The sequence below is a fragment of the Struthio camelus genome, chromosome 1, assembly GCF_040807025.1.
Source record: "Struthio camelus isolate bStrCam1 chromosome 1, bStrCam1.hap1, whole genome shotgun sequence".
In the NCBI taxonomy this organism is placed as follows: Eukaryota; Metazoa; Chordata; class Aves; order Struthioniformes; family Struthionidae; genus Struthio; species Struthio camelus.
The window spans coordinates 12,412,853-12,425,143 of record NC_090942.1 but is presented as its reverse complement, the minus strand read 5'-3'; the positions used below and the strand labels follow the sequence as shown (position 1 = coordinate 12,425,143).

General features: G+C 38.2%; 1 protein-coding gene across 8 annotated transcripts in view; it reads right to left on the bottom strand.

Moving 5' to 3' along the window:
• Window positions 1-12,291, bottom strand: part of LOC104147644 (guanine nucleotide-binding protein G(t) subunit alpha-3) — a 69,188-nt gene that overhangs the window by 40,834 nt on the left and 16,063 nt on the right. The window contains exons 1-2 of one of the 8 annotated variants that reach the window (XM_068923779.1): window positions 11,222-11,239; window positions 6,747-6,807 (exon numbers count right to left, since the gene is read on the bottom strand). The exons of 4 other annotated variants lie outside the window; for them this stretch is intronic. The gene's annotated coding sequence lies outside the window, so the exon portion shown is untranslated. Of the gene's footprint in view, window positions 1-6,746; window positions 6,808-11,221; window positions 11,326-12,291 lie in introns of those variants that run through there. 3 more of the 8 variants (XM_009680407.2, XM_068923933.1, XM_068923847.1) reach the window with 3 other exon arrangements.

Below are 12,291 nucleotides of genomic sequence, written 5' to 3'. Positions count from 1 at the left end.
TTAAATTATGAAATATGCAAGGATGGGAATTCTGTAACTTCTCTAGGCAACCTGTTCCAGTGCTTAAACACTCACTGGGAAGGATTTTTTCCATATATCCAGTTGGAATTTCCTTTGCTTCATCATGTGACTGTTGCCCCTTGTCCTTTCTCTGTGCACTTCTCAGAAGAGTCTGGCTCCATCATCTCTGTAACCTTCTTTTTGGTAATAGAAAGCTACAATTAGATCCTCTCCTTAGCCGTCTTTCCTCCAGACTGAACAAACCCAGCACCCTCATCCCCAGGTTCTCCAGCCTCTGAACCGTCTTCATGGCTCTTCGCTTTGTTAAGGCTCTTTTTTATTGGTAGGCCAAAAACCAGAAACATTTCTCTGGAAGTGTCATCATGAGAACTCAGTAGAGGGATTCCCTTGATCTGATAACTATATTCTTAATGCAGCCCGGTAAGTTGCTGGCCTTGCCTAAGGGCTTACTCTTACTCATATTCAGCGTGCTGCCCACTATCACCCTCCCAGGTCCTTTTCTGCAAGGCCACTTTCTGGTTGGCCCCCAGACCGTACTGTTGCATGAGGTTATTCTGTTCTAGATTGAGATATTTGCATTTGTCCTTGGATTTCATATGGTTCATGTTGGCCTTGTCCTCTAGCCTACCGAGGACTCTGTGAATGCCAGCCCTGCTCTGTAGCATCCCAGCTGCTATCAGGCACTGTCCCATGCTCATGTTATGTAAAATAATCCAGGACAGTATGCAGGCGTACTTGCAATTCAGTCTTTGGGTAATAGCACTATTTTCTAGTGGAAAAAATTAACAAGTTGAGTGTTTTCAAGCACAATTGAAAGCATGTTCTTGTAGAAATGGACCAACATTTAAGTAAGGGCAACTAGATTCTATTAAGGAATCTAGCAATTCCTTGATATTATTCATATTATGTACCCATTGTGAAGACTTTTCTGTATGCACCACATGATTCTGCAGGAGCTTAACTGTTCTGGTACATAAAAAGCAAGCTTCTTGCAGAGCGGGTGTTTGTAATCATCTGCATTTACTTAAGTTTCCATTTATTGATTAATCCTGCTATTTATCCTCTTACTTCAATCAGAATAAAAAAAAAATCCAATCTACATAACTCTCCTCATGATATTTTGGAAATTAGAATAACTGAAACATAGCTGTTTCGGTAGAGCTGTGTACATCATAGTACATAACTGACAGTAGTGTTCTAGATACTGCTTTGGATGTTTGTACAATGAATTACACATGTTTTCCATGCGATGGAATAGCAACGTAGAGATGAGTAGTAATTGATAACCAAAAGTGGATGTGCTTAACTAAGAAATAATTTAACACATGTGTTTCTCAATACTTTAAATTTTTGTGCTTGCTTTTTTTCTTACAGCTTCAACACTTCACAGATCAATATCCTTGTTAACTGTAGCCTTGCAGGAAAAAATATGATTGTTGGGTTTTCAGCTCTGAGTCTTCCTTTATAAACAGTATTCCTCTTAAACTGCAGGTTTATGAAACTTTCCAAGTGGAAAAAAAAGTCAAAAACGTTTTCATGGGGAAAAAGGTACTATTTCTGTGATAAACATTGAAACGCAAAGAGTATATCAATATTTTAAGTTCTCAGCTGATTTTTTTTTATTTTTTTCTCAAAATATCAAAATATAGAACATTTGGATTCTTTTTATTTGTTCTGCTCCTTCCTAATCGTTCTTTTTTCTGCACTGGATATGAACAAGCAAATGAAATCTAGGGTTTTCCTTTCAATTATTTTTCTAATCTATCTTCTCCCATCCAGGAAACAGCACTGAATGGCAGAAGAAAAAAGGAAATTCTGTCCCTTTACTCTGTAATAGTATCACAGTAATGATGCTGTAACATTTTCAAAGTTGAATATTTTGTTACATTAAGAAGAAATAAAGGAATAAATAGGAAAGAAGTGAAGTCATTCATCGTCATTGCATTCAGAGGTGAAAAAGAAAAGGAAGCAGAAGAGAGTGAAAAACAACATTCATAATACCAAGAGAAAATATTTTTGAAATATTGAAAAACTGTTATATTTTCAGTCCTATTAAACAGAATTTTTTGAAAACATTGATATATCTAATAATTTTTTTCCCTTTTTTACAAAAACTCAGAATCACTATGAGATGCATAAACTATATACACTATGTTCAGTACACTGATTTTCCTCAGTTCTATATCTGCAACACATGCTGATGCAATGGAATAAATGACACTGTGTGTGCAGATTATTGAGAGGTGGGTGGGGGCTAGCTGGCTGGCTATCAGTCCAGATGAGACTCACATAATTTTGGTGTGTTTACAAATATTTTAACTGAACACAGGCTGCGATCTCTGAATTTATGTCAGTTTATTGATATAGGTGTTTATTGATATAAGTGTCAGTTTATTGGTATAGATGTAGGGCTAAGCTACTAGATAAAGAACTGGTTGTTCCAAAAGTTTGTTACTTAATGAATAGGTCTGGCTTACCAGTGAAAAAGAAATACCCAATGCAAAGCCATAAAAGAAACCCCCAAAGCCTTCAGTCTCTCCTGGATCAATGCTCTAATTGCAGCTGGTGCCCATGGGATGTCTGTGATGTATCTGAGAGAGCTATGAACCGCACTGAGCGCTGCTGTAGTCCCCTGATTTCTCACACAAAGATAGCGAATAACTCAGGGTCTAACCCTTCTACTAAGACTAGCAAATGGTCTCTCTGCTATGGTGAGTTTAAATTTTCTCCTGCCTTGTTGCCAATTCACCTAAGAAAGTTAAAAAGAACAGTCAAAATGTGATACATTCTATTGAATAAATTCTATTAGGTCTTTGAACTGATTCATTTGTATTTCTCACTGGAGTGTTTGACACTCTCCAGCTGCCTGATTCAAGAGTTGCATCTTATATTGTTGGAAATAATTCAGGGAATCTTAGCAAGAAGATGAGGGACGTCTGATATTTCTGCTAAAAGGATTTATTTTCTAGTACAGGGTGTACAGTCAACACAATATATTTTTAAAAAATCTGAAACAATGGGATAATATTTTGTCAACATCTCATTCTGAACATTTCCAGTTCCCAGTAGAGCCATATAGTAAGGCCTGCCAATTCCCACAGTGCTTTGCACAGTCAAGAAGAGAAGAAAGAGTAAAAGTGCACACAATTATAATTTGACTTGTAAAACTTCCTAATAAACAAACATTTTAACCTTTCCTTTTGGTGTCAAAAAGATATGACGCAAAAAATACGGAAACGGTTAAAATGCGTTTTTCACAGCAACCTAGCACTCCTCCCCTTTCAATATAGCAGTCATGTTCCAGCTAAGCTAGCAGACTTGCCTTCATTTGACTGCAGTGCCTTCGGCAGACATGGGCAGTTCACACGGAGTAAGAGCAGCTCTGTACTGTAGCATAGCTGTGTAGTGTCTGGATAATATTTGACTTTTGAATAGCAAAGAAAACATGTAGGTATGTTCAGAGCCTGGAGAGGAAAATTTTTCATGGAAAATATGGAAATTTCTTTTCCATGGGAGCTGTTGCCGTAGTGTAATAACCCCTATGGAAGAGACTGTAGAAAGAGGTTGTTCTGCTGCTGAGATATTGCACTGCGTCTGAAGAGATCTGTTTTATTCTATGTGGAATCTTATATCACATACCTATGGAAGCTGACTCATATCTGTTGCATGATATTTGTTCATTCATTCAGATTCCAGGTCATAATCACATCTAGAGAAGATCCTCATTTTTTATGTTTTTAGAGATGCAGCAAAATGTGGTACAGCAAAAGAGAGAGAGATTTTCTAGGGAAATCAGTCTACAATATTGAAATTTTCCCAGGAAAGCTCTGCCTGCTGCTCAGCATATCTTCTGTAAGAAATACTGCTGTTCCAGAGTAGCAAAGCTGTCTGTCATTATCTTTGTGGTTTGCAGCCAGTTTAGCCTCTGACTGAGTCCAGTACCTTCTCATCTTGTTCTGTGGTCAGTTCAGCTTGACTTTCAAATGTCTTCAATCTAGATGCCTAAAGCAATTTCAATTTTGATGGTGTCCTGAACTAATCTTAGCAGCATGATGTGCCTGATCCTGACACATGCAGCATATCGAGGACGTAGTAGGACTTTTCAGACTGTTGGGATTGTAAGAATTATAACGCTATTCGTGTTTCTCCATGTTGCTTATAAAGCACTATTGTAATTCATGCAACTCTAACTGACACTTCCCCCAGAATAATATGTATTGTCCTGCAAAGAATTCAAGGGAAAATGGAAATTATCTCATCCTTCTCAGCTCCCACTCCCCTTAAAGAGGAACTTGAAAGCTGAGCATTTCTTCCTGAGCTGAGCCTCCACCCCAAAAATGTTCTGTTCTTAGAGAGGGAAGGAAAAACAAAAACAAAATGCTTTTACTACTCTCCTGAATGGAATGAGCACAGATCTCAGGCTCCCTAGGTATTTGGGAAAGGAGATCCTGAGCAGATATGTTAAGAACTCCACATACATACAATATAAGTAGATGGGAAAAAAAGTAAACTCCTGAATGCTCAGGTCTCACAAGAAATGAGGTCAGATGCAAAGAAACTACAGGACTAGCTAGACATTTTATGAATGCCAATAGTGTCTAAGTGTTATTCCATAGTAGACAAGCACTGTGAGTGGGTCTCTGTCTTTGATGGTGTCCAACTTCAAATGCCTAAAAGGAAGTGCAAACCTCATTTGATAACTATGGAGTAACATGTTGATATGGGGAATACCTTCATACCTTCAGGCAGCACATAGTTTATACCTTAAAGAATGATGTTCTTATTACATAAAGCCACATGTCCACCTCCAGAATTAAACATTATCCTTCCAGTTTTATTCTCAACGTTGTAATTCTAAGCAAAATTCCTAGTCTCCTTAAGGGCTTGTTTTCTTGGCATCTACAGATACTTTGTACAAATGTCTCTATCTCTATTTTTCCCCTTTCCAGCATTTGCCATGTCTCAAACCTGATTTTGTCTGAGTCTGCCTGTAACTGAACAGTGAATCTGCATGTTTTTTAGACAATGACGCTGTTTTCCCATTTGCTCATTTGACCATTTTTCTCATTAGAGACTTAGTTGTAAGGGTGTAGCTCTTTAAGATATTCTGTGGGATAACTTGAGTTATTTCAAGCTATCATGTTCCGTGTCCCAAACTTTTTGTTTAGTTTGGCAATTCATTTTATGTTTTCATGATTATTAAATCTGTTGTGGAAGTAGTTTCATGGAATGTGTGGTGAGATTTCCTCCAGGAGTCATTGTCACTCCCATCCCTTACTTTAAAATAAGTGTTGTGCAGCTGGTAAACTGTGTTACTGATGTTTCACACAGCTTTGTCAGGCTATTTATTTATCGGCATGTCCTCCACCGCTCCAGAGTCACCCTGATGGAAAGTCACCTCTGGGATGAAGTGCTGGCCTGAAACCACGTGTTGTCCTTTATGATTCCAGCTCCGAGAAGGGGGGCTCACATACCTGTCATGGTCCTGCTAGCTGAGTAGTCACACCTCATGCCTCAGTGCTGGGCTTTGCCGAGGTCTTAGATTTCATTTGCACCGGCTCAGTTTTTAAGTCCCACTGAACTGCAGATTCACGGCTGGATTCAGACAGTTGTGATCAAACCCCTCATAAATACTCAACCCTGTATTCTGTTCAGATTTCCACTTCATAGTTAAGCCATTCCTTACATATCTGATCTATCTCAGCAGTGCCACTTGCCTTTCCAAGTGACCCAGCTCTCTTGGAATATCCTGTGACATGTGACAGAGAGAAATAAATCTTACTCAATATTTGCCTCCTAGCTGTTGAAAGTATAGGCAGCCGCTATACTATTAAACTCAAGAATGCCTGGCAATTATTCTGGAAAGGGATCATATATGCTAGTAAACTGTTAGAACATTCTCAGTCAAGAATTTGATGTGTTCCTGACTTTCCCTGGACAATTCTTGTATCTTGGATCTTTAATTCTTAGCAATTAAAACTGAGACAACTAAAGGTTGATAACTTACAAGCTCCTTGGTCTGGAGGCTTTGGCAGTTTTTAAACACGGACTTGAGGTTTATTTCATAATATCCTTCTCTGATTTGTGGGGAATGCTTGAGACAGATTAACATCTTGAAAAGTAAACACTGTCTTCAGATGTGAGCAAGCAATGATGAGCTTTCTGGTCCCTCTTTGCCCCCTGCTATTCTGTTGAAATTATTAATCTGTCTCTGGCCTTTTATAGCTACAGTACCCACAACTTGCTCTTTTTGCTCAAGTTGCTGATCAGCCACCTTGCTCAGAATCCTCCCTGTGTCTTCATCCTGGAACATCTGGCCTTACATAGCAAGGGCAAATCCTGAAAACGTCCTGCCACTCCCAAGATCCAAGGCTGAAAGGCGTTTTGGGGAAAACAACATCAAATAAAAAGGAAAAATAGATGATACATCACTGTGAACATAGACTTATAGTTTGTGCAATACTGGTCTTTTCCTTTCTTTTTGTATATCACATACGGCCCAGTGATCAGAGGTAGAGATGTTATTAGTGATGATCTAATTATGTGAAAACTGTTGCAGTGGGAGGAAGAAATGTAACTTTTAAAAGCTTCCTGAAAGACATATGCAAAGACAGAAGAGGACATTTCTATGACATATGTGTACTTTGGAAAATGCTCATTATATACCCCAGGGACATTTCTAAATGTCTGACACTATGCAAGGAAGAACTGAAAGGTCCTCTTACTTTATCACTATTTGATAATCGAAGAGGTCATTTTAAGCACCCTACTTGCACAGCTTTGTATCTGTGAAAACAGAAAAATGTAGGTTGTATCATATTGTTCTAAATCTGCACATGATTATGTAGAGGCATTTAATAATAATGAATTAATAACTTTAACATTGTATGTTATTTATCAACTATTTATTTAAAGTATCTTCATTTGTAATGCAGAATCATGAATGCTGGAATCATAAAACTACATTCTGTCGCTGCACCAGTAAGTGACTAAAATACCTTCAAGCACTGTTAAATGGTCAAAACAAATACGTTGTTGACATTAGTTGCACCTATCTTCAGATACCTGCAGTGTAGGAGGGTCTACATCTGAACTAGTCACCTTTTGTCCTCTTTATAGGTAACGAAACAGAATAGGCACTTCTGGAGTTTAGTTTCCTCTCACACTTGCAGCATATAGCACAGAGGCCTCATCTTTCGCTATTAAAAGTCTTCAGTAAGGGTGACAGATTTTTTTTTTCTCTCCATCTGCAATGCTCTCACTCATATTCTCGTAAAGGTTGTGCTGAGCATGGGTCTCATCAGAGGCACACATTTTGCATTAAAACCCTCTAGCTTTTTTCACTGCTGCAAATTCAGCAGTTCTCCAGAGCAAATTTGAATAGCGTCCTTCTCTCATGCAGGTATTTGGTGAAAGATTTCATTAGCATGGAAGCTAAGGATGAACTGTTTTTCTCAGAGTCATTTGACAAATGACAATGTCATCAATGTCCGGAGGGAGTCCAAGAGCCAAAGTTCAATTTCCCATTTTAGGAGAACACTGCGTAAAGATCTTGATGTTAGGAGCCTTTTCAGACTTTAGTGCATGAATACTGTTGACGTGTTATTGCAGACTGGCTGCAGAGGCCAGTGGCAGTCACCCTGGAGACATCCTGATAAACTCGAGGCCTGCTGGACAAAAAATACGCTTGAATCTCATGAGTGGCTCCAAAAAAATTTTGAAACCTGACAAAAATTTGGAAAATGGCTAGACCTAGTAATGATTTCCAGTGCGCTGGAATGGAAATGACAGGATGAAATGATTTTATCCATAGAAGTATATATTTCATTAAAATAGGCCCAGTGGCTCATCTATGACCACAAAATGAGGAATAGTGACCAGGAGCAATGAGAGATAGGAAGTGTCCCTGTGATGACAGCCACAAGCATCTTCATGTTGACAAGAGCTCTTTTGGTTATTTATCTCCTTCTATTCTGCATGCCAGGCAGCACATTTAATTTCATTTCAATAAAAAGTGTGTAGTCTAACCATCAGTCTAGGTCTTACCTTTGAAAGAAGGACATTTCTATGCCAGTGGTTATATCTAATTAGTAACTAAGAATGAAATCCTTCTCTGGAATAACTTCTACCTGCTTCATTGGACTCTGGGCCAATATTAATTTAACACATTAATGTTAAAACATTTTATCAGAACTCTTAGTTTTCAAATTAAAAAAAAAACAAAAAACAAAAACCCGCAAATCTAAACCCCAAATAAATCTCCAATTCCCAAATAAATTTTCTCTTGCAGAAAAAAAAAAAATATGTGAACATTTTAGGCAAAGAAAATTGGCTGCTGTGTGACTTTACAGGCATACAGTCTGCTATAGAAAACATCTGTTTTACTACAGGACAGGTTCTGAATTGTTTTGAGTCTATGGGGGTGTACGCGGAATTTACATGAAAAAAAACAGACGATGCTCTGGAGGAAGGAAAACAAAGAAGGTCTCAGTTCTCCGTATATACTAAGAGAAAGAGGATAGTGAATGTACAGATACGTTCTAAATACGATGCCTATCTTAGAGCTGCAGATTTGTCATAACAGACATGCCTGAAAGGAATTTTAGCTGATAATATCTAAGTCAATATAGTCGAGGAGAGATGTTCCTGAAGATAACATTACACTGCTGAAATAGAAGATGAGCTTTCGTATGAGATGATAGTGTTTAATTCCACCATCTCCTTAGAGAAACCTCTTATAGCCTGGTGCAGGAGCTCCTAATGGAGGCAAAAGTCCAACAGTAGCTCTCTTTCTCCTTGGTAAGAATTTTCTGATAAAGGTATTCTAATTAAAAAAAAAAAAAAGTGTACATACAACTTGTCATTCATTAGGAAAGTGCCAGGTAAAAATGGCCAACAGAGATTCAGAATACAACTTTGTCATGAACATTTAAAAAGTTAGTAATAGATTAATTAGATCCTAGTTTTTGCAAGAAGTGTACCTGACATTATCAGATTTTTCTGATATTGTTATCTAAAGCAATAGACAGATCCTGGAGCCACAGCCATGAAAATTCCTACATTTTTAACAGTTTTAATGTGTTTTTTTCATCACAAATCTATATAGAATATACAAGGGGGTTATGGTGTTTTAAAACTAATGTTACAAAACAAAGAAGTTCTATTAAACATTAAGAAAAAATGATCTTACGGAAATAAGGGTCAGAGCTTAAGTTCTATATTATCAAAATAAAATGAATATGTCTTGGCTGGACACTGAAGATTTGAAACATGCAAGGCCATTCTTAGAAACACACTGAGAAAGTGCAGTCCTGATAAGAGCAGCATCACATGGGTGCACAACAACTTTTAAAACAAAAATGGCAGAGTCATTCTAATTATTTCTTGTCAAACGGAAGGATGTTGCCCTAGGTCCTCCATGTGCCCGTCATGAGTCTGACCTAGGCAGACTGGAGAAACGGCATAATATTAACAATATAGAAAGATAGGTGCAAGGTACAGCCCTGAGGAAGCAAAATGCCCAAATCAAAAATTGAAACAACCGGCAACGCAGCAGAAAATTGCGTAGGGGCTGTGGGAGAGTACAACTAGAATATGAGTAAAAAATGTGATACCCTTACAAAAAGCCATATCACAGGTGGGGAGGTACTAACAGTGGCATGAGACGGTTTGCTTTGTTTTGTTTTGTTTTGTTTGCTTAATGTTTATTTGTTAAACACAGGCAAAGAGGGTCTGACTTTTGAGCCCACTTACGCATGCCTTGGCCTGGCTGCTGTGCACTGGGTAAGGGGAACCTCACCTGAGAGCAGCTGAGCATTTCTTCTCCGCATTAGCAGAGAGAAACCTGGAGAGCAGTGTGGTAGGTAAGGGAGAGACAGAGAAAGCTATAGGTACAGAGCCAGGCCTCAGGGGTGACCGAAGAAAAAGTCTTCCCTGAGGGTCTGAAAAGGGATATGCAGTGTGTGTTTTAACCCCAAAAAACACTGAACCACAATTCTGTCTTTCCTAGCTGATTACAGTTTCTCTATTTTAAATGTTCATTCTATTTTCAAACACATATTCGAATATAAGACAGTGTTTGTGATTCAAATCCCTTCAAGTGTGCCCAAGAAAATATGCAGACAGATCCACCACAAAGTTCTGGCTTCCCCAGAGTCCTGATGAAACCAACAGCAGAGGTATATAGTTCCCCTGTACTAGGAGAAGCTGACATCACAGCTAAAGTACTTTATTGAATTTTGCCATCAGGAAGAAAAAAAAATTGGATTTTTTTTTTTTTTAAGTGTAGAAAATAAGACAAACAAGGAAATGAAGTGTGAAAGTGGGAATGATAGCCTGGAAGTACTGAACATGCACTATAATGAGAACAGAGATCAGATATTCAGGTTGGGGAAAAAAAAAGATAGTCATAATGAAGAAGATTTCTCTTAGATCTTATGAAAAGCTTTCTAGCTGTAATGGTAGTTTAGCATTCGAACAAGCTAAACTTATATATAGAAACTTATAAACTTATAAACTATAAACTTATATATAGGAAAGTTATGGAACCCCATCGGTTTTATAGGAACAACCTGGATAAATTCACACCGAGAATGGTTATGGCATGCTAAATCCAGCCACACTCAACCCAGAGAGATAAAATGGAACACTTTCTAAAGTCCCATTTAGTCTTACATTTCTATAACTTGTGGTATAACAAGAACTAGGTAGTAAAGGGTAAATCTTAATATTTTCTGTCTGAATGTTTCAGTTCACATATTTCGCTTGCTTGGTGACCTCTTGTTCCTCAAATAGTCTTTTTGGCTACTTGCAAAGATCCTCACAATAGTTTCCCTTTCCTTTCTGAATATTACAGTGAAATGTTGTACCACATGCCTTAATGATGCATGCCAGATGAAAATATAGCTTTTTGCTTACTTTAAAGAAAATGACAAGGATTTCAGAGACTTTTTTTAGGCTGAGGATTTTTCCTACAACCTCCAATCATGTGGTAATACATTGCTTTCAACAGGACTCCCAGGCTCCAAGGGGCCCAGAGTGAAGAAAAAAATGTAACAGAACCAGAAAGTTGGATATAAAATTCATCCAGAATAACTGAGGAGTGTCTAGTTACCCTAGCATGCAGTAGTTGATCCAATCCCAACTTAAAATGTGAACTCTGACCACCTAAATTAGCCCACCAGTGCCTTGGAGTACTCACCTGACGCTGTGAGGTGCCTCAGAGCACCAAAGTCAAGGGTCTGTGTCCAGTCGATGGCAGGAGGTGGTCACCTCCCGAGAGAGGCCGAGCTAGTCAAGGAAGTGCTGAGCAGAGGCATGAGCATGAACCATAGCGTAAGATAATACAAATCACAAGCACAAGATGAAAAGAAGAAGGAGGACGCACACTAAGAAGGATATGTAAGCTAGTGGTTGAGTGCTCAGTAGTAAACAAGTATTCATTTTTTTTTTCTTTTTATTCAGTGCTTATCAACTATAGAAAGGCAGAAGAGAGTTTTTCCTCTTCTTTGCTAAATTTGTAAGCTCACCTTTTCAGGTCTGAATTGTAATGACTTAGATGGGAACTTCAGTGGCTGCTCTGACCAAGAAAATTTGGAGGACTTCACGGCATAAAATGTGCTCATCACCTGAACTTGGTCATGTTCAGGATTACATCAAGCTGGAGAGCTAGCATTACGATTCTCTTTATTCATCTTAAGCTTCTTAATAACTCCTCAGATTTATCATAGGCACCAAAGTAGGTGGCCTGAATCTTATCCTGTGTGTTTTTCACAATAGGAATAAATGAATTTGGGTGTGTCTTATTACCTTATTACCTATGAATGGAACTTCAGAAATTCTTGGGATATTTTACTTTTTACGGATGTCTCTAAGACTTCAGAACAGCTATGAAGGTAATGAAATTGTTTAGCTACTTTCTGCCTGTTTCCTCCTTTTGTTGAAATTTGGACAAAAGTCAGAGAACATTGCTTAGGTGGTAATATAAAAAGCAGGTGGTGGGCTGTAATCTCCATGTATTGTATGACAATTCACCTTTTTTATAGCTCATGATCTTCCCTCCTTCCCTTATCCAATTGTTTGATGAACTGGTTGCAATTTCCAATAGCCTAGAGGGTGAGTTCTGTGAGGATGGAGCTCTTCAAAAAAGAATTCAGGGAAATCCTATGTCCTGTGTTATGCAGCCAGTTAGAAAAGATAATCACAATGCACCACTGGTGCTGTAATTCATGGACTGTTTTGTATTGCACTTCTGTTCAGCTCTGAACACCA